We start from the raw sequence: 21327 nt of genomic DNA, 5'->3' as shown, positions 1-21327 counted from the left end.
GTGTCATCAGTGGTTGATATACAGCTCTATCAAGTATGACCTCAGGTATTCAAATATGGCAAGGTGTGATGACTGAGTGTGTCAGAGAATGCTTTCAGAAAGGATTTGCTTCCCCAAAAGGAATAGTGTTTATTATATGATGTAATGGAAACATTCAAGTGTGCCTTTTATTATTTTGTTTACAATATAGTGGTTAAAGGCAAGAATGGTCTCATCATCAGTTCTTGATGTGTCTCATCCTGCAAAGTGGTTACAAACTGTGATAGGATCTGTGTTATGATAGCTTCTTACAGTTTTGTGGTGGGTAGTTGATGTTAACGCAGTCAGTGCTGTAATTTCTTAAGAGTATCGCCAGTATATTGATGCATTGGTTGAATGCTATTTAGCGCAAAGTACATTATGTAATCAATATTATGAGATAGTTATTGTCATTTGTTGTTAGCTGTCAAAACTTAATAGAATTAGCCATATGTAGCTTGGCTCTACCAACATCTGCACAATGGAGGTGGGGACCTATGTGCAGAAGATAACTTTGTTTCAGGCCAGTGTACAGCTAATGTATGTGAAATGTAAACTTTCAACAGTTCACTTACTACTTTCACCTGTCTCTGAGTTATGGTTGTGCATTGTCATAGAGGTACTATTAATGTTTCAGTAAGGCTCACTTCAAGGCCAAAATGTGATTTACAACATGATACTATACTACATTCACAGCAGTACTTTTACAGACTGTATTTCGATGTGTATTGTAGTGCAGCTGCAGCAGGAAGTACACAATGTAATATGATGATTGCACTGCTAAATATGTGTTATACTTTAATCAGTTTGATATGACAGGTGCAAGAGATCTCATGTAGCTGATATCGTTACACAATACCACTAGTAAGTAAATCTTTTCAGCTTAACTCTTACGGGCAAACTATCTATGTGTGATCTTCCTATCACATGTACCTGGGTCATATTCATAGGTGTATACTGTAATTCCTACACACACAACCCAGATGTCAAGGGAGTGACTCTGACTTTTACCTTGAATTACTTGCATGTTAATATATGTCACATGACCATGCCCCTCATTTCATGACTACACACATCTCCTGTCTGTCATAATTAGACATCTGTAACTATGGAATGGAGCACATTCTTCTGTTGATTTGCTGTTCAAAGTGATAGTTTTGCATATGTGGCAGGCACACTCAAACATACCAAATTCCTTGTTATTTTACCAGTTTTGAGGGCTAAATAATGGGGTGTCACAAATTCTCAAGTGGCTCCTTCAATTCCTGATTTTCTTCCATTTTTTATTTGCAAGTTTAAAGTTGGGTAGCCTGTTAAATTAATAAAATGAGTAGCAGTGAGTGGAGGCAGAGCTGTCTGTGGATGGCTGGCTGTGCACAACACAATTTAAATTAAGTTCTGCAGAATCTGAGTCTGGCAGTTCATTCAGTGTCCACCTGTGTCTGCTCTGCAGGAATCAGGAGGATTCAGTTTGAAAATAATGTATCTCTGGCAACAGGAGGTAAGTAAAAAAAAAATGTATGCTCAATAGAACTACAGCAAAGGAATCAGAAACAATTCTGCAATCTGCTGCAGCCTGCATAGACTTGCACACTTCTTTTATTGTTAAAAATAGTTAGCGGTGCTTTTTTCATGTGATTGTGAATGACGTGTGAATGATGTGTTTATGTTTTGAATGTGATGATCAGTACAGTAGCTGTTAACTGGACTGCTTTACCCTTAAATGAAAGTGAACTAAGTGATTCATTGTCATCGTAGCTCCAGAGTCAAGCATCAATTCAAATTCAAAATCAAATCCTCCTTGACCTTAAACCTGGAGCTGAATATTCTGGTGCAGTAAGAGTAACAAAAAAAATCCATGGAGTGGGCTTTAGTTATTTGGCCTCTGTTTTCATGAATAAGGAAGTGAGTGCTGATGTAACTACCTGAGAGGGCTGCCATAGAAGTCGAGCCTCCCTAGACATGTAGATTTATTCTCCTCCCCAAAGTGCAAGAGAAGACTATTCCACTAAAGCATGTTAGTATGTGTTTGTCACACAACTATATTCCTCTTCTGACCTGTAATTGAAGTTTTAAGCTCTTAGTCTGAAAAAAAGTGATTTGGTTTTCTTAAAACAGTCAAATGATGAGACTAACCTCCCCGGAGATCTGCAAATCTGTTTATGGAAGATTCAATTCAAGCATATCTGAAAATGTTGCATACTTAAAATATTAACCAGTTCACATTCATTTTATGTGGGATTAGACTAGGCGTAGAAGAATAATAGTCAATTAATGTGTCAAAATATAGTCAGTAGGATAATAATAACATACTACCAAAATTGTGTATGTTGGAGACCAGCCTGTTTCTGTACACTAATTTATATGCTTTTTGATTTTATGTTGGGGGGGTGGCACATCATTTTTTTTTAATTTCATTTGCAAAGGGACTACAAATTTTTCTTTTTAGGGATGTTGTTTTTAAAGAACACCCAACAGCCCATTCTGAATACACTGCTTGCATTGTCACCCCCCCCCACCCATGGATGAAATTTAACGTTCACAGAATTTTGCTGCTTCGGAATTCTAGTTGCTTCAGCTGGTCATTGCTGTGTGTGTGTGTGTGTGTGTGTGTGTGTGTGTGTGTGTGTGTGTGTGTGTGTGTGTGTGTGTGTGAACATTGAAAGATTTTGCCGCTGCTTTACCTTCACCCATTCATTGCTGCCTATGGTAAGCTGTATGTGTGAGTAAACGTTTAACAGAATTTTGCTGCTTCACCCATTCATTACTGGAATGTTGGCAAGCTGCTTCAGCTGGTCATTGCTGCTTTTGTGTGAACATTCAAGGAATTTGCTGCGGCTTCCATTCATTGCTGGAATTTTAGCTGCTTCAGTTGGTCATTGCTGTCTGTGTATGTGTGTGTGTGTGTGTGTGTGTGTGTGTGTGTGTGTGTGTGCATGTGTATTCACTTTATATCCTCGAAATATTGAAATGTCAAAATTCAGTATTTCGAGGCTATAAAGTCGAAACCTTTAAAGAACAAAAACTCAGAAGCGTGAAATTCGAAATCTCGTACACTGGAGATTTTGAATTTCGCGCTTCTACTCCACACACACACACACACACACACACACACACACACACACACACACACACACACACACACACACGCTCCTTCCTCCCCATACACAAACACAAGCTCTCTACTACATAAAAGCAGGGGGGCAAGCCTCCACACCCTCCACACTTCAATATTCTAATTCCAAGGTAACACTACATACAAACACACACAAAACACCACCACACAAGCTACATTCTCCTCACATGCACACATCACAGCAACAAAACACACTAACACACACCACAGCCCCTACCCAAAACCCTTAACACATACACATTTACCTGAATCCATAACCACAGTGAAACACCAGAAGCACTAATTCAAAACCTCCGGTATTCAAGGTTTTTAATTTTGAGCTTCTGAGATTTCACTCTTTTCAGGATTTCACTTTATGGGCTCGAAATACTGAATTTTGATATTTCAGTATTTCAAGCTTCTAAAGTGAATCCATGTGTGTGTAAAATGCCCTTATTGTTAGGCTTAAACCCTGTACCTTGGGTACAAGAAACAAGAGCCTGAATTCTCTACCCGTACCACCACTAGTGATTCAAGCTCTCAACTGTCCAGGTTTTCACAGAATGCCTGGAAATTTTAAGCTCATACTTTTGGACTGTTCCTCTTAAAAATTTTGTTTTTCTGGCAAATCATTGTAGACTGAATTCACTAAATAATGACAGCTATTTAAGTTTTTCTTCCTATCTTTCAGGAAACGCAAACAATGTTTAAAATGTGTCCCTGGTTTTGGGCCTTTATCCCCCCCCCTCCATAATTTTGGCTTTTTCCAAATTTCTAGTGCTGCAAGTGCATTTTACAAGGAGCTGAGACCTTCGAGGTAAGAGAAGTTTAGTGCTGCCTATCCCATGTCTGTTTGCAAAGTGCAACTGTTATTTAGCAAATGATATCACTGTTTTGCTAAAACATTGCAAAACATTGTTAGTAGCACAACTGGTAGTATACTTGCTTTTGATGCAGAAAGCTGTGGGTTCTTCTCCCACAATATATAGATGTATTGCTGATACTGTGCTATGTTGTACCTTAAAGAGGATATTTGCTGCATTCCTGAGGATGTCCTGCTTTGGAGGAGATACCTTGTATGAACCCGTTATCAGTTTGCCATCCACTCCCTGTTGCAATATTACTAGCTTATTTGTTTTAATGTAACATAGGCATTTATTCTTCAAGGGCACCATTCATTTTATTTGTAGATGAAACAATGAAATATAAAGTTTGCAAGCAGCAACCTCTTCATTATCAGTCATTATGACCTTTCTTCATCACATGTATGATATAATATAGTGCCCAAACATTTCAGATTGAATTTCTTTTTTTCTTTCCATCCAAGTCTCACTCACTTCTATCTTCATTGTCCAACTCCCAGTTGTCTTTATACCACTATAAATTTATTAATGGACTTACATGATTAATACAGTGGGGACCTCACTTTACAGTTAAGACTGACATCACAGACATTGGCATTTAATATTACAATCTGTAAATTACTCCGGTAAGCAAGTGATATCTACATCACATATGTGAATATCAGTCAGTTTCTGAAATACGGGCTACAGTCCATCAGACTTAGCATTCATACACCCTTATCGTATATTTGTGTTTTATAGAATACTTGTTTGTTTCTTGTTCTGTTATACAGAGCTCCTAATATCTGGCCCGCTGGACTCCAGCAAGAGTAGAAGATAAACTGTTAAACCATTACCATGCAAACAGGAGAGGAAAGGATCATTGCTTTACTATTCCACCATTATCCAGTCCTCTAATAATCATGTGACCTGCTTGATTCTGTAGCATTAATGAAGTAAGGAGATACCATATCCTTATTTCATTGCACTTGTGGAGACTGTTTCTGCTTTATAATTTATTGAGGTTATGTTTACGGTTAGCTAGTTAGTGGTAGAATTCACTCACATTCCTTTTTTCTTTCTCCAGCTAGTACTGCATGGCCAGTCATCTTCTGTTCACCTAAAAATTTAGACTTACTAGAGATCTTCTTCTGCGCTTCTCATATTCTGAGCTGCAGCAAACCACAGCAGCGACAGCACAGATAAATTCATGTTTTTGCATATGTCCCAAATTCAGCATAGTTATTTTAGGATCCTTATTGCTGCCTCACTTATCTGCTTAACCTTTCTTTTAAATCCCTTTATGACTATTGCTTGCTCATAAGCAAAGGACTCAAGTTTAGTCATTAAACCTTCATGTCCCAATATTTATATTTCCTTGGCTGTGGGTTTCTGTTCTGTTTTTAATCCTCTCTTTGCCTCTCTGTCTACACTTCATCTTTCTCTCCCCTATTCCCCCTGCTTAAATTTGTACAAATTTAGTCTCACTGTTCACAATAGCAGTTCCTTTCAATGTGTTTCAGCTTTTATGATCAAACCCCATACCATTTCAGGATACATACAGATAGATAGATAGACAGATGGACAGATAGACAGATAGATAGATAGATAGATAGATAGATAGATAGATAGATAGATAGATAGATAGATAGATAGACAGACAGATAGATAGATAGATAGATAGATAGATAGATAGATAGATAGATAGATAGATAGATAGATAGATAGATAAATGTGTCATACATTTTCTTTACCAATCTTAGATATGGTTTGCGAAGTCAACTAAACATTCATTTCCAATTTCTTTTTAATACTGGTACATATTTAGAGGGCACAATGCCAAACATATGTCCACAACAGTATAGAAAGAGTCATGAAAAACAGCTATGTACACATAAACTAAATTAACAAAATGCCAGATTTCACAAGGCTTTGGCTGGAGTAACATAACCAACTGAGTATGTTATTCCATGCCTGATACCAAACAATAGGGCTCAAAATGCCCCTATTCAGTGTACGCTGACTGAGACTGGTAGAGCCCTACACCCATTTCCAAAAGGGGAACTCAGTCTTGCCTCACCAAAATAATTTACCATTGCACATTGGGAAAGCCTGCCAACATACAGTGCCAAATAATGAATAAACTCCAGTGAAATAAGTGGGTTTCTCTTTGAGGTAGAAGCAACAAACAGTATGCGGGACTAGATACTGCAGGTGGTACCTGGTGAGACAGCCTGAAGTACATAGTTCCACATACAGGTGGAGATGCATTGTAGGTATCCTCAAAGGATGGTTTATTTTAGTGCATTACTAAAACTAGATTGCATTCCCTTGGGGCTGGTGTCACCAAATGCCCAGGTCTCATCTTAGATGGGGTGAATACAGGTATGCTGACCATGCTGGCCATCATGACTGCTTTACCAGTATGACTAACAGAGGGAGCTGTTTTAATGCAAGATCTCATGGACCTGCAGCTGAATCTGTGTGTTGGAAATTGTTTTGCAAGCAGGTTCTAGCCTACAGTACCACTTCTAACATACAGTGGGAGCTACTGCACCTAAGGAGTTTGACGGAACTCAGTGGGCATATTGATTTTTTGGGCAGTGCCAGCTCTATGCTCAGACTAGGGAATGCGATTCATTAACATTGAATGCTTTTGGACTGCATTTTCTTGTCTGAACATTGCTGTCCACCATGCAATTCAATACCTCAGTGTTGTGAGGTATTGAGTCAAACACATTCCACTGCACAAACTTATGTCATCCAGTGGGCAGGTAGGATTTCTCAGTTCAGTGTAGCAAGGGTAGGATGATGGAGGTTATCTACTCTTGCTACACTGATTTGATAACCAGAACAAAATCTCAAAAGAAAATACTTCTCACAGTCATTTTTCCTATCTGTGCAATAATAACAATATTCTGAAACTGAAAAACAATCTGTGATTCAGTGCAATTCATTGATTTACACAAAGGATACAGTACTGGATACAGCTTTTGTTGGTACTATAGAATAATATTAAACCTAATTTCTTTGCTAAGAATATCCTTATCAAAACATTTTTGTTACAACAAATGTTGCCTGTTAGTTTTTTTTTTGTTTTGTTTTTTTTTTTGTTTTTGTTTTTGCTATTTTTTAGAAAATGTGGAGACAGAGTATCATGTTAAAGAACATACATTTTTGAGAGGCACGGGAATGTGTCTCATAGTGATACTCATTAACAGATTATTACCTATTCCTAAAATTTTTAGGAAGATTTCATATTAGGTGTCAGTTACACAATACAAAATGTTAGCACAAATCGTGCCATTAAATAAAAACATATAGCTATTAGGAACCAAATATAAACAATTCCGTAGACACACTAAAGCTGATAATATTTAATGAAATGACTGATGGTTGTAATACTGCACTGTGTTTGCAGTATGGCCCCAAATCAGAATTAATTGTGACAGCCATAGCAACACAGATGTCTATCAAAGATTACATTAAAGCAGATGGATTGGAAATGAAAGATTATAATGATATTTAATGTCAGTCGTTGCATGATTGCAATGTACTAAATATATGGCTAATGCAATTTATAAAAATAACATGCATATGTCTTCTAAACACTGAGTTTTATTATCAAAGGAAATTAATTTACTGCAGTTAGATCAGAACAGATATTATGCAGTGTTTTTTCCACCATATACTTAACAAGACAGCACTTTTAGAAATGAATGTGCAAAATCTGGAAGCTCTTGAAAATAAGGAAATTAACAAATCAATAATGCACTTTTTAAGGAATGCATCCTTTCTTGAGAATTCTGAGACAAAAGGAGAAAAAGTAAGCATATCTAAAACTACAACATAAGTCTGCAAATGTAATTACTTCTGTGTTACACTTGACATTTGCAGAGTAGCATACAGTACTGCCCTGACAAAAAATTAACATGATTTGTAGTATGTATGATTGAAAAGAAGGAAGCAGATTTTTTTATTTATTTTGCTGTATACATTTTTTGTTTACTTGCTAAAAGGTTGAATTTATTTAGTATTAATGCATCTTTTCATGTGTGTAATTGATTGACTAAGTATGTCTGCTACATAGTAATCATATATATGGCTTTGATTAGCTTGAAATTCAGATATCTGTGCCTAAATATTTCTCATGTAGTATTGCAATTTACATTCTAAAAATCAAATACAAACACCACAAAGCACTTAAGTTTGCAATTGTGGGAACAAGGATTAAAATAGTATTTAAAGGCCAGGTATTCTAACTTCTCCAACAGAGTGGTATAGTACTGAATACTACATAAAGAAAGAACTACAGAATATGTAGTATCAAATAACCTATAAAATGGTTTACACTATGTCTCCACAGTAAATACGAATTTAAAAATATGACCAGGATCTTTGCAGATCATGACTGTAGTACATATTTCATGCCACATGGATTACAGGATCTATTTGTAAAATGTGGTGGCTATAAAAATGCTCTAAAACTCTTTGAAGATGAGAGTGAACATATGCATTCCATAATGTTTATACCCTGCTGACATACAATATTATATTACACACTGGTATGATTTTTGCAAATATGTCATCCCCTTCAATTAAACCATAGTTATTCACTGTAAAGGCAACAAATAAATTATTTGAGTGATAAGGTGAACAAAATCTTGGAACTCCAGCCTAAATCTGTAGTCAGGCTTATAAAGCAATCAAAATATGATGAGAATGTGGCTCATACTGTTAAAATGTATAAGAACTTAGCTAATCATTGTTTAAATAGGTTATTTTATGAGCAATGGTTAGTCTGATAAAGGGAGATGGTCCTGAAAGCACTTATTCATTCATATGCTTTTATAGTGTATCTGTGCATGTTTTATTAAAGTGTTCATTTTTTAGTCTGGCGGTTTGGATGCTATTTCTTTGCTAAATATGATTTATTCGTCTGGACTTTTGGTGCTTTCTGTTTGGTTTGCTGTTGTTGAAGAACTTGGCTAATGTGCAGCAAAGCATCATAATTAACAACCAGTTTAACAAGGATAAAGTGACACTGTCAAATACCAGTCTCCACTTCATACCTCTCAATCTCTTAGCAGAAACATTCATAACAAAGCCAGAATAATGGGGGGAAGAGGCCCAACATCAGGGATAAATTTTAAATATTGCTCTTATAAACATAGAAACTTGTTAGAGTAGCAGGATTTGCTTTGGCATGGATTTTTCTGCTTAAACATTGAACTTACATACTTAGAAAGATGCTAGTATAGCTAGTAGGATGTCCCAATTGCCATACAGCAAGGAACAGGATATTTACCATTTTCTTCACTGTAGTGTGACCTCAGAGTTGGTATATTTAATTAGCAGGGGGTGTGGAGGGTGCAGGGGAGCTTGCCCTCCTGCAAAAATGTAAAAAAAATGTTTTTATTTATTTATTTTTTTAATTAGGTTTTCGAAGTTTCAAAACTTTGATCTTATCGGCCATTTGAAGTTCAAAGTTTTGAAACTTCAAACCTCTGAAGTAGATCCATGTATATATATATATATATATATATATATATATATATATATATATACAAACACACAAACACACAAACACACACACACACACACACACACACACACACACACACACACACACACACACACACACACACACACACCTTCATTACAAAATTCTCAATTTAAATTTCCTTTGTCTTCTTTCCCTTTGCCCTTACTGCCTCTTCTATTGACTATGCTTACCACTTGACTGCTGAATGATGGCTACCATAGACAAGTCAAGCAACACCAGTAAGTATAAATATATATATATATATATATATATATATATATATATATATATATATATATATATATATATATACAATGTGTGTGTGTGTGTGCATTTGTATGTACATACTCCTTACACCTCCATATCCTTTTCTTGATTTTCCAATAATATTCATATATTTAGATGTTGCTGTTTTTGTTTTTCTTTTGGCTTTTCCCAGTTAGGGGTCGCGACAGCAGAACTCCAGTCTGCTAATGATTGGCAGTAGATTTTTTTATGGTGCCGAATTGCCAGCACGACACCCAACCTTCCAAGAAGGCACTCCCATTCATGCATGGCTTTCGAATGCCACCCAACTACAGGGAGGACATGCAGACTCCACACAGAAGGTGCTCCAGCCGAGAATCGAACGGGAGAGCCTCTTGCTGTGAGGCGACAATGCTACCACTGCACCACCACAGAATATATTTAGATAAATATCCATAAATTGACACATATACACACACTGAGCAGCTTCTTCTCAGAGAACTACACTTTTCATAGACCACATATTTACATATTTATTTCTTATTTATTTCTTCCTTCCTATATAGACACACACACAAACACATACACACACACACACACACACACACACACACACACACACACACACACACACACACACACACACACACACACACACACACACAAGGATGTATATTGCTATTGTGAATGTTCATCTTAGCAAACATTCACTAACTGAGAACAAATGCTTGAAACAAAAATAAATGAAAAAAAAATTCTTAAACATTTCTTATTTACCCCACACCACAGGCTTATTATATATACTATCTCCAAGATTAACTGGGCAAAGTCCAAGTTTCCCTCTCTGCTGCAGTCAAAGTCAGGACTCACTTGATTTTTGATCCCACATAATGAGTTTTCCTCCACTTTGCCATTTGACTACACAAAGACACACAGATGCACACATACACACACACACACACACACACACACACACACACACACACACACACACACACACACACACACGTATATATTCTATACAAACTGAGATAAAAAGCCAGCCAAGCTAGAACTTTCACTGGGTAATACCCTAAACCTACTCTAAGGATGCTCAATGGATGTACACAAATGACACCTTAAGGACATCCAGCTTTTCAGCCACATGACTCCTGAATGACCATGACATTTTTATTTTTTTAAATCTGTATAGTTACACTCAAGCCAATAAATCCAAACCCCACAAAAAAGTCATGCACATTCAGAAGTTGTGTAGCTGAAACTGTTGATGTCCTTAAGGGGTAATTTGCATGTATCCCATGGGCCTCCATTACTGGATATTTAAGGTATCACACAATGAAAACTGTAGATTGGCTGGATTTTTCTTGCAGTTTTTACTGAATGGTTTGTCTATATGACCTTTTACCCTTTTGTTTGATATATACACTCATACACACACACACACACACACACACACACATATATATATATATATATATATATATATATATATATATAGACATATATGTATAGATATATATAGATCTCTCTCTCTCTCTCTCTCTCTATATATATATATATATATATATATATATATATAGATACATGCATATATATATAGAGAGAGAGATACTTTTATAGATATCATAATTTAACATCAACTGAACGTTTAAGTGAATTTAAATAAATCTTTATCTGCACTTTTTTCAAACAATACACCATTTAAATTGATTTATTTGTGTTTCTTTGAATACTATCTAGTTGGAAGTTGTGGCTTTGTTTTTTAATGTTTGTTAGAATTTAGTGCTTGTTAGAATTCCTGCATAGCCAGTGATAAGTGGGGTAGTTTCACTTCATTAATATTCAGTTTTTGCTTTATATAAGTGGTATATTTTGGATTATTTTCTGCTTAAACTCTGAGCTTTGGCCAGCTAAGACCTACTTGCAATCAACTGGACGTATAAGTGAATTTAAGTAAATCTTTAACTGCACTTTTTTCAAATAATACAGCATTTAACTTGATTTATTTGTGTTGCATTGAATACTATTTAGCTGGAAGTTGTGGCTCTGTTTTTTAAGTTAGTTTCCCACCCACCCTCCGTGCTTTTGTTTTAGTGTTAATCTTGGTGGCTTTAAAACTGCCCACCCCTCTTGTAAATTTGCATTTGGATACTCGTCCTGGGTCCATCTCATTTGCTCACTCAAAAACAAAATTGCACTTTATTCATCTGATTTTACTGTATTTGTATTTCTTCCTACTTTATTACTTTATTTTGCTTTTGCTTTGTCTTAAACGTATTCAATTATATTTATTACTGCTTGATGTAACTATCATTCTAAGCCTTTTGGTTTAAGCACTTGGGCTTCAGACCAGTTGTTTTACATCAAGAAGGTTTGTGGTCTGCACTGTTGTGGCAGGACAGGTAGCTTACATCCTTCTAAGTTGGGAACTGCTGATTGAAGGCTCAGTGTCTGTTATTCTAAAAATGTATTAGTTCTGGTTTAAGCACTTGGGCTTCAGGCCAGTTATTTTACATTAAGAAGGTTTGTGGTCTGCACTCTTGTGGGAGGAGAGGCTGGATTCTGCCCTTCTGAGCTGGGAATTTCTGGTTAAAGGCTTATAGTGCCTGCATATTTGAACTGTTTCTTACTGAAATTGGTGTTCCTTGTTTGCTGTAGCATAGACTAGATCCAAGCCTGCTGAATCTAGCTTTGCTTGTATAACTTGAGCACTAATCTAGTCCTTCTTAAAAGTATTCAATTGTATTTATTACTGCTTGGTAGTAACCTGATTAAAGTGTAGCTATCATTCTAAGCCTTTTGGTTTAAGCACTTAGGCTTCAGACCAGTTGTTTTACATTAAGAAGGTTTGTGGTCTGCACTGTTGTGGCATGACAGGTAGCTTACATCCTTCTAAGATGGGAACTGCTGATGGAAGGCTCACTGTCTGTTATTCTAAAAGTGTATTAGTTCTGGTTTACGTACTTGGGCTTCAAGTCAGTCATTTTACATTAAGAAGGTTTGTGTTCTGCACTCTTGTGAGAGGAGATGCTGGACTATGCCCTTCTGAGATGGGAATTCTGGTTAGAGGCTTATAATGCCTGCATATTTGAACTGTTTCTTACTGAAATTGGTGTGCCTTGTTTGCTGACGCATAAACTAGATTCAGGCCTGCTGAATCTAGCTTTGTTTGTATAGCTTGAGCACTAATTCAGGCCTTCTTTTTTGGAGAAGGTTCCCTTGCACCCCAGTGGCAGGAGTGTGCAGTTAGAACTTCTCTGATTGAAGACTACAGGAACAGGGCTCAGTTTTGAGATTTTTTTACTGGTTAATTGGGTAATTTGTTTAAAAGCCTTTTCTGATTGCTTGTAGTCATCTAAATCTGTTTTAAGTGTATTTTTTACTGTTTGTAGTCATTTAAAGCTGTTTTAAGTGTATATTTTTACTGTTTTTGCCTTATCTTTTAAAACAAAATTTCCTTGTTTCCCACCTTTCTAAGCTAGTATAGTCCAGTTTTCAGGCTAGTGCTGAATTCAGGGCTGTGTTACAAGTTTCTGAGTTGTCCATACCTTACTTGGATAGAAGGAGGTTTCTCTGTTCACCTGTGAGAGAGGGAGCTTTGAGCAGCCATCTGCTCCTGGAGGAGTGGTTCCAACCCAGAAGTTAGTAGTTTATAGGCCATTTTGGGCTAATTTCTATCGCTTTAATTTCCCTGCTATAAAAACCGGTTTTGCACAGTTTTGCACATCCAGGAAGCACCAGTTAGCTAGGGCTAAATTATTCCTGGCTCCACCAAGTCTCCTCTTCAGTTTTTCCCTTGAAAGTAGTCTAACTCTCAACCTAAGCACTTAAAAAGCATCCTACAGTCCAGCACTTGCTCAAACCTAATAGCAAGCACTAATATACCCCAACACATGATTGCCCAGCAAGGCAAGGCCCATTATTCACCCCTCAAAAACCAAGTCACTAAGCAGCTGACCCTACTATTCAGGCATGACCAAAGGGCAATTTCAGGTATACTCTCCAGTCCAGCTGGTGAACCTGGGTAACCTGAAGCAATGTTACCACTGCCTCATGTACACAAACAACCCCCTCCTCCTAACACAAAACATTAACATATGCAAGAGGTGCAATTATATAGCTAAATTGGAGGCTAAGCTCTCTCCATCCAAGACTGGAACAGACAGTCATGAGGAGAAGGTTAACACTTGCACCACACCTCCAGCCTCACATAGACATACTAAACCGGCACTGGCAAAAAATACACATAAATACACAAAATCATACTCGGAGGCTCTAAATAAAAATGTACAAAAGCATCAGAGATCTCCAGAGCAGACACCCAAAAAAACCTGTACCTCCCGTCACAAACCGGACAACACATAAAAAACAAAATCAGTGTGCAGCACAATCACAGCCCTTAAGGTGAAATAATATACCTAACACACTAGTAATAGGTGACTCTATAGTCAGGCACACTGATGTCCCACTCACTAGGCTGGACAAGTAGAAGGTTACTGTTAGCTGCCTGTCGGGAGCCAAAATACACCACATAACACAAGCACTCAGGTCACTCCAGAACAAGTACAAATATGACTCTGTCATTGTTTATGTTGGTGAGAATGACCTGAGATCTACCTCCCTGGACTACATGAAAAGAGACATGGATGAGATCTCTGATCATGTAGCCCAGCCGGGTATCACTCTGACCCTGAGTAGCATCCTGCCCACACCAAGAATGATACCACAGTGATCAATTTCAACAATTGACTAAGCTTCTGGTGTCATTCAAATGGGATCCAGTGTCTGTCAGCCTGAGAAGACATGTTCAACAAGCCTCGATGCTTCGCAAGAGATGGCTTGCACCTGTCAACCCTAGGCTTTCGAATACTGTTCAAGGCTCTTGCTGCCCCCATAGTGCCTTTTTTAGGCAAGGCTCAAAAGTCAAACCCACCTCCATAAACAGCACAAATAAAAAAACGAAGGTTATGCTACTCAACGCCATTAGTTTAAATCTCAAAATGCATGCGCTCAAAGCACTCCTCAGTATGGAGAACTTCGACATCTGTGCAGTAACTGAAACCTGGTTCAAGGCTCCACAGAGCATCCCAGAGTTACCAGGCTACAAATCATACCACACATTTCGGCCACAGAACATGGACTGAAACACAAAAGGAGGGGGTGTATCCATATTCATCAAGGATACTTACGCCTCCAGGTTAGTAGCACAGCATGATAGCTCTGAGATCATCCATTTGCAACTAACATCGGGCAAATCTGCAATGCAAACTGTGGCCTGCTACAGATCACCCTCCATGAACCAGGCCCACCACTCCACCTTTCTGGAGACACTGGAAAACATGAAGGTCCTACCAAAGACCCTGATATTGGGCGATTTCAATTACCCTACCATTAACTGGGAAAATTACTCAAGTAGAAACTCCCAGGTCCAGCGCTTCCTCGAATTTATCAACTCAAATGCCCTGGATCAGTTAGTAAACTCCCCTACCAGAGGTGAAAACATATTGGACCTGGTCATCACCAACATAGGCGACAGGTGTTCCACACCAGAGGTCAACACGTCACTGGTTAGATCAGACCATAAACTAATCACTCTGGATGTCCACACCACACCACCACCCCCAACCAAGGAAACCACACTGAAAAACTTTTCTATAGCAAACTTCACCTTACTTAAGACAGAGGTGGTAAGTTTCACAGCCCCCACGCTAAAGGATAACAGTGTCCAAGATGCAGGAACCTTTACAAATGCACTCTATGAGCACCTACAAGGATGCATGGATCATGCCATCCCTAGCAAAACCAAGACTCACTCCCCTAAAAGAAGGAAGCAGTCTGGTAGACCCCTGCCATAAACAGGCTATACAATAGAAGGAGGAAACTAGTTCAGAAAAAAAGCAAATCACAAGAAGGAGAGACATCCCTGATCAGTATCAGTAAAAAACTAAGGTCCCTCATAAAATCATCCAAGTCAAACTTTGAAAGAAAAATAGCCAAGAATTTGAAAGATAACTGCAAAGCCTTCTTTAGCTATGTCAAGAATCTAAGTGGCAACTCACAGATATGCTCTGAGCTAGTGCAAAATAGCACAAAATATACTGAACCTACTGATATTGCCAACATCCTGGCAGATAGAATCACTGCAGACTTCACCTCCACTCTCATCCCCAAAAGGGCCCACAACAATACCTGAAAAGTGTAGTGTCCTGGAAATCACAGATGCACAGGTGAAAACAGCCCTTTGAAAAGCCAAAAGCACAGCATCAGTGGGGACAGATGGTGTCCCAGGCTGCGTTTTGCACAAACTACAGAATGAACTAACCCCCCACCTAAACACACTGTTCAACCTCAGCTGCTCCACAGGATACGTGCCCATAGAATGATGCACAGCAATAGCTATTCCGCTCCACAAAGGAGGGGCCACAACTGACCCTGGTAACTATCGCCCCATAAGCCTGACTAGCCTGGTCTGCAAAGCTATGGAGTGCATCATCGTGGAACTTATTAACAAAGACATTGGGAACCTTCAAACACTTGACCCGGCCCAGTTCGGCTTTGTTAAGGGCAGATCATGCCTACTAAATATGGTTGACTTCTTTGAGACAGTCACCAAGGTCATAGATGAGGGGAAGGTGGTTCACACAGCCTACCTTGACCTCGCCAAGGCTTTTTTACACCATTCCTCACTCAGGAATTATAGAAAAACTCACCAACCTGAACATATACCCCTACATTAAGAGATGGGTTGCCAACTGGTTTACAGACAGAACTCACACGGTAAGAATAGCAGGCTCCAGTTCCGCCTCTAAACCAGTTGCATGTGGTGTCCCACAAGGCTCGGTCCTGGGACCCTTACTGTTCGGCATATACTTCTTAGAAGTACAGACAAACACAGGAGGACTTTGGCTAACCAAGTTCACCAATGACTGCAAACTGGCAGCCATAATTGACTCTCCGGTTGACACGACATTCTCTAAAAGGGCCTTACTGAGATGGACACCTGGTGTCAAATCATGGTCTCAAGCTAAATGTCAAAAAATGCATAGTCATCCCGTTTGGGAAAAACAAAACACCCATGAATTACCACATAGGTGGCAGCCCCTTTAATACAGAAGAGGTAATAAAAGATCTGGGGACCCAGGTAGATAGTCATCTCTCCTTTGACAATCATATTGCAAAAGTAGTTAGGAAATCCTTCTAGTACTGCGGTGGTGGTGCTGCGGTAGTGTTGTCTCCTCACAGTAACACATTGTCCTGTTTGATTCTCAGCTAGAGTGTCTTCTGTGTGGAGACTTGTGAATGGGCATACATTCATTGAAGGTTGGGTGTCAGAGCCAGCAACTCGGCATGTAAAAATCTACTGCCAATCATTAGCAGACCGGAGTTCCGCTGTGGCAACCCCTAACCGGGAAAAGCCGAAAGACACAACAAAAAAGTTAGGTAATCCTTCTATGTAGCACATCTAATTACTAAAGGGTTCACATCTAGAAATAAAGGGGTTATAGTGCCCCTCTACTCATCACTCATCAGACCCATCATAGAGTACAATGCCCCATTTGGGATGTACCTCACAAGACACTTCCAACAGCTGGAAAGACCAGAAAAGTACCTCACCAAGAGGTTTACCGGCCTCAAACATATGTCCTATGCAGCCCGACTGGAAAAACTCCGTCTGTACTCAGTGGCATATCGCTTACTCAGAGGTGATCTCTGCCTAATTTACAAAGCCATGTCCAACTTAGAATTGATGGACATGCTCCACCTAAATAAATCCAAGTCACTGTGAGCCACTCGCTGTAGTGAGCTAAATCTCGCCACAACAATAAATAGAACATGCTGAAGGGATAAATTCCTGTCACAAAGACTCCCCATGCTTTGAAACAAAATTCCTAACTACATTAGGCAGTGCCCCTCACTAACACTTTTGAAAGAGAAACCTTGACGAGTGGATGGGTAACAGAAAATACACCGCTGGGATCATTTCATTGCCTCTTCTTGACAAAGGCTCAGTTAATTAATCAATGGGGCTGCTAAAGCTGACACACTCTGGCTAGGCTTTTAAATGCCCTCAGGCAGATAGCCTAGTACCTACCTATGAACCATTGGCCCTTTTTTTTTCAATTTTAAAAGAGTTCCCTGTACTATTCTAGCATGTCCAAAGGTCAGTTGGCAATATCCTCTCCAGTCCAGCTGGTGAATCTGGGAATCTTGAGGCAATGTTACAACTGCCTCATGTACACAGACAACCCTCTCCTCCTCCCAACAAGTTCCAACATATGTGAGAGATGCAACCATATAGCCAAACTGGAGGCTCAGCTCTCTCAACTCAGTACTGGCATAACCAGTCAGGAGGAGAAGGAAACCACACTCACTACAATTCCAGTCTCACATAGACCTACCACAACAGCAAACCAAACACATAAACACACAAAAACATACTGGGAGGCTCTAAATAAAAATCTGCCTAAGCAGCAGAGACCTCCAAAGCAGAAACCCAAGCAACCACTACCCCAAAACAAAACACATGCAACTCATAGTACACAAAGCCAGTGTGCCAAACAGTCACAACCCTTAAGGCTAAACAACACACCTGATACACTTGTAATAGGTGATTCTATCATCAGGCACACTGACGTCCCGCTCACCAGGCTGAACAAGGAGAAGGTCATGGTGACCTCCCTGTCAGGCGCTAGGATCCACCACATAACACAAGCACTCAGGTCACTCCAAGGCAAGTACAAATATGACTCAGTCATTGCCCATGCTGGTGTGAATGACCTGAGACTACATGAAAAGAGACATAGAGGAGCTCTCTGAGCATGTAGCCCAAGCCGGTATGACCCTGACCTTGAGTAGCATCTTACCCACACCAAGAATGATGCCACAATATGAAGACAAGATGATCAATTTCAACAATTGGTTAAGCATTGGTGTCATTCAAAGGGGATCCAATGCCTGTCAGCCTGGGATGACATGCTCGACAAGCCACGCTGCTTTGCTAGGGATGGCTTGCACCTTTCACCCCTGGGCTTTCGGATATTGGCAAAGGCTCTTGCCACCCCCATAGTACCTGTTTTAGGCAAGGCTCAAAAGACAAACCCACCTCCATAGGCATAGATATCACAGGGGATAAGAGACTAAGAGTAATGCTACTCAATGCCAGCAGTCTAAACCTCAAGATGCATGCACTCAAAACTCTCCTTAGCATGGAGAACATCGATATCTGTGCAGTAACAGAAACCTGGTTCAAGGCTCCCGAGAGCACCCAAGCACTACCAGGTTATACCTCATACCATGCTTTTTGGCCCCAAAACTCAGACTGAACCACAAAAGAAGGGGGAGTATCAATATTCGTCAAAGATACCCACACCTCCAGGTTGGTGGCACAGCACGAAGCATCAGAGACTATCCATGTGCAACTAACAGTGGGTAAAACTGCCTTCCAGTTTATAGCCTGCTACAGACCACCCTCCCAAACCCAGGAACCCCACTCAGCCTTCCTGAGAACACTGGAAAATATGAAGGTCTCTCCAAACATCATTATATTGGGCGACTTCAACTTCCCAAACATAGACTGGGAGCATTACTCTAGCTCCAACACCCTAGCCCACAGGTTCCTAGAATTTACAAACTCAAATGCTATGGAACAACTTATGATCACTCCCACAAGAGGGGAAAACATACTGGACCTGATCATCACCAACATGGGGACTCTATGCTCCAGACCAGAAGTGTATCCCTCACTGGTAAGATCAGACCATAAATTAATCTCACTGGATATCCACATCCCAACCCCACCCCCTGCCCAGAAAACCACAGTGAAAAACTTCTCTAAAGCAAACTTCACACTACTCAAAACCAAGGTGGAATCCTTCAAAGCCCCCGGGCCTGTGGAAAATATGGCCCAGACCGCAGAATCCTTTATAAATGCATTCTATGAACACCTTCAGGAATGCATGGATCATGCAATCCCAAATAAAACTAAGACCCAATCTCCCAAAGGCAGGCATCCTGTCTGGTGGACCCCAAACATAAACAAACTATACAATAGAAGAAGGAAGTTACTACATGATAGAGCAAAATCCCAAAAAGGGAAGGCATCTCTGATCAGTATTAGCAAAAACTACGGGCACTCATAAAATCATCTAAGGCCAGCTTCGAGAGAAAAATTGCACAGGACACTAAAGATAATCACAAAGCTTTCTTTAGTTATGTTAGGAACCTGGGGGGGGAATTCCCAGATATGCTCAGAATTAGTCCAAATTGACAAAAAATACACTGAACCCACAGACATTGCCAACATCCTGGCCGACAGGTTCAGCGCAAACCCCCCCCCTCCCCACCAAAAGAGCAAATATCTATTCCAGCAGAGTGCTGCCCTCCTGACATCTCAGATGCTCAGGTAAAAACCGCCCTCTCTAAAGCAAAAAACACAGCATCAATGGGACCAGATGGTGTCCTGGGCTGCATCCTACATGAACTCCAAGATGAGCTGAACCCAAACATAAAGCTACTGTTCAATCTCAGCCTTACTACAGGATATGTACCCAAAGAGTGGCGTACAGAAACAGTGGTCCCTCTCCGCAATGGTGGTGCCTCAATGGATCCAGGAAACTATCGTCCCATAAGCCTGACTAGCTTGGTCTGCAAAGCTATGGAAAGGATCATCGTGGAACTCATAAATAAAGATATTGGGGACCTATAGACACTGGATCCTACCCAGTTCAGCTTTGTTAAGGGCACATCCTGCCTCTTAAACCTGGTCAATTTCTTTGAAACAGTCGCCAAGGCCATTGACAAGGGGAAGGTGGTCCACACAGCCTACCTAGACCTTGCAAAAGCCTTCGATACAATACCCCACTCGGGCATCATAGATAAGCTATCCAGCTTAAATATAAACCCATATGTCACTAGATGGGTTGCAAACTGGCTCAAGGACAGAATCCATATGGTTAGAATTGCTGGAGCCATGTCAGACTCCAAAGCAGTTACAAGTGGCATTCCACAAGGCTCAGTCCTGGGACCTCTCTTGTTCGGTATATATTTCTCGGAGGTACAGGCCAACATGGAAGGATTGTGGCTGACCAAGTTCGCAGATGACTGCAAACTGGGCGCCATAATCAACTCTCCAGCTGACACAAGCATCCTCCAAAAGGGTCTCATAGAAACAGGCAACTGGTGCCAGAGCCATGGCCTCAAGCTAAACACCAAAAAGTGTATAGTCATCCCCTTTGACAAAAACAAAGTGCCCACAAATTACCACATAAGTGGTAATCCATTAAGTACGGAAGAAGTAATTAGGGACCTGGGACCCAAGTTGATAGCAATCTCTCATTTGACAACCACATGGCCAAAGTGGTTAGAAAAACATTCTATATAGCCCACCTAATCATGAAGGGATTCACATCTAGATCAGGGGAGGTCATTGTGCCTCTTTACTCATCCCTCGTCAGGCCCATAATTGAGTACAATGCCCCTTTTGGGATGTACCTTACCAGTCACCTGCAGCAACTGGAAAGACCCCAAAAGTACCTCACCAATAGGATCAAAGGGCTCAAACA

The sequence above is a fragment of the Protopterus annectens genome, chromosome 5.part0 (genome assembly GCF_019279795.1).
Source record: "Protopterus annectens isolate FY-2018-M chromosome 5.part0, PAN1.0, whole genome shotgun sequence".
NCBI lineage: Eukaryota > Metazoa > Chordata > Ceratodontiformes > Protopteridae > Protopterus > Protopterus annectens.
The sequence above is the reverse complement of the archived record's forward strand: the minus strand, read 5'-3'. Positions refer to the sequence as shown.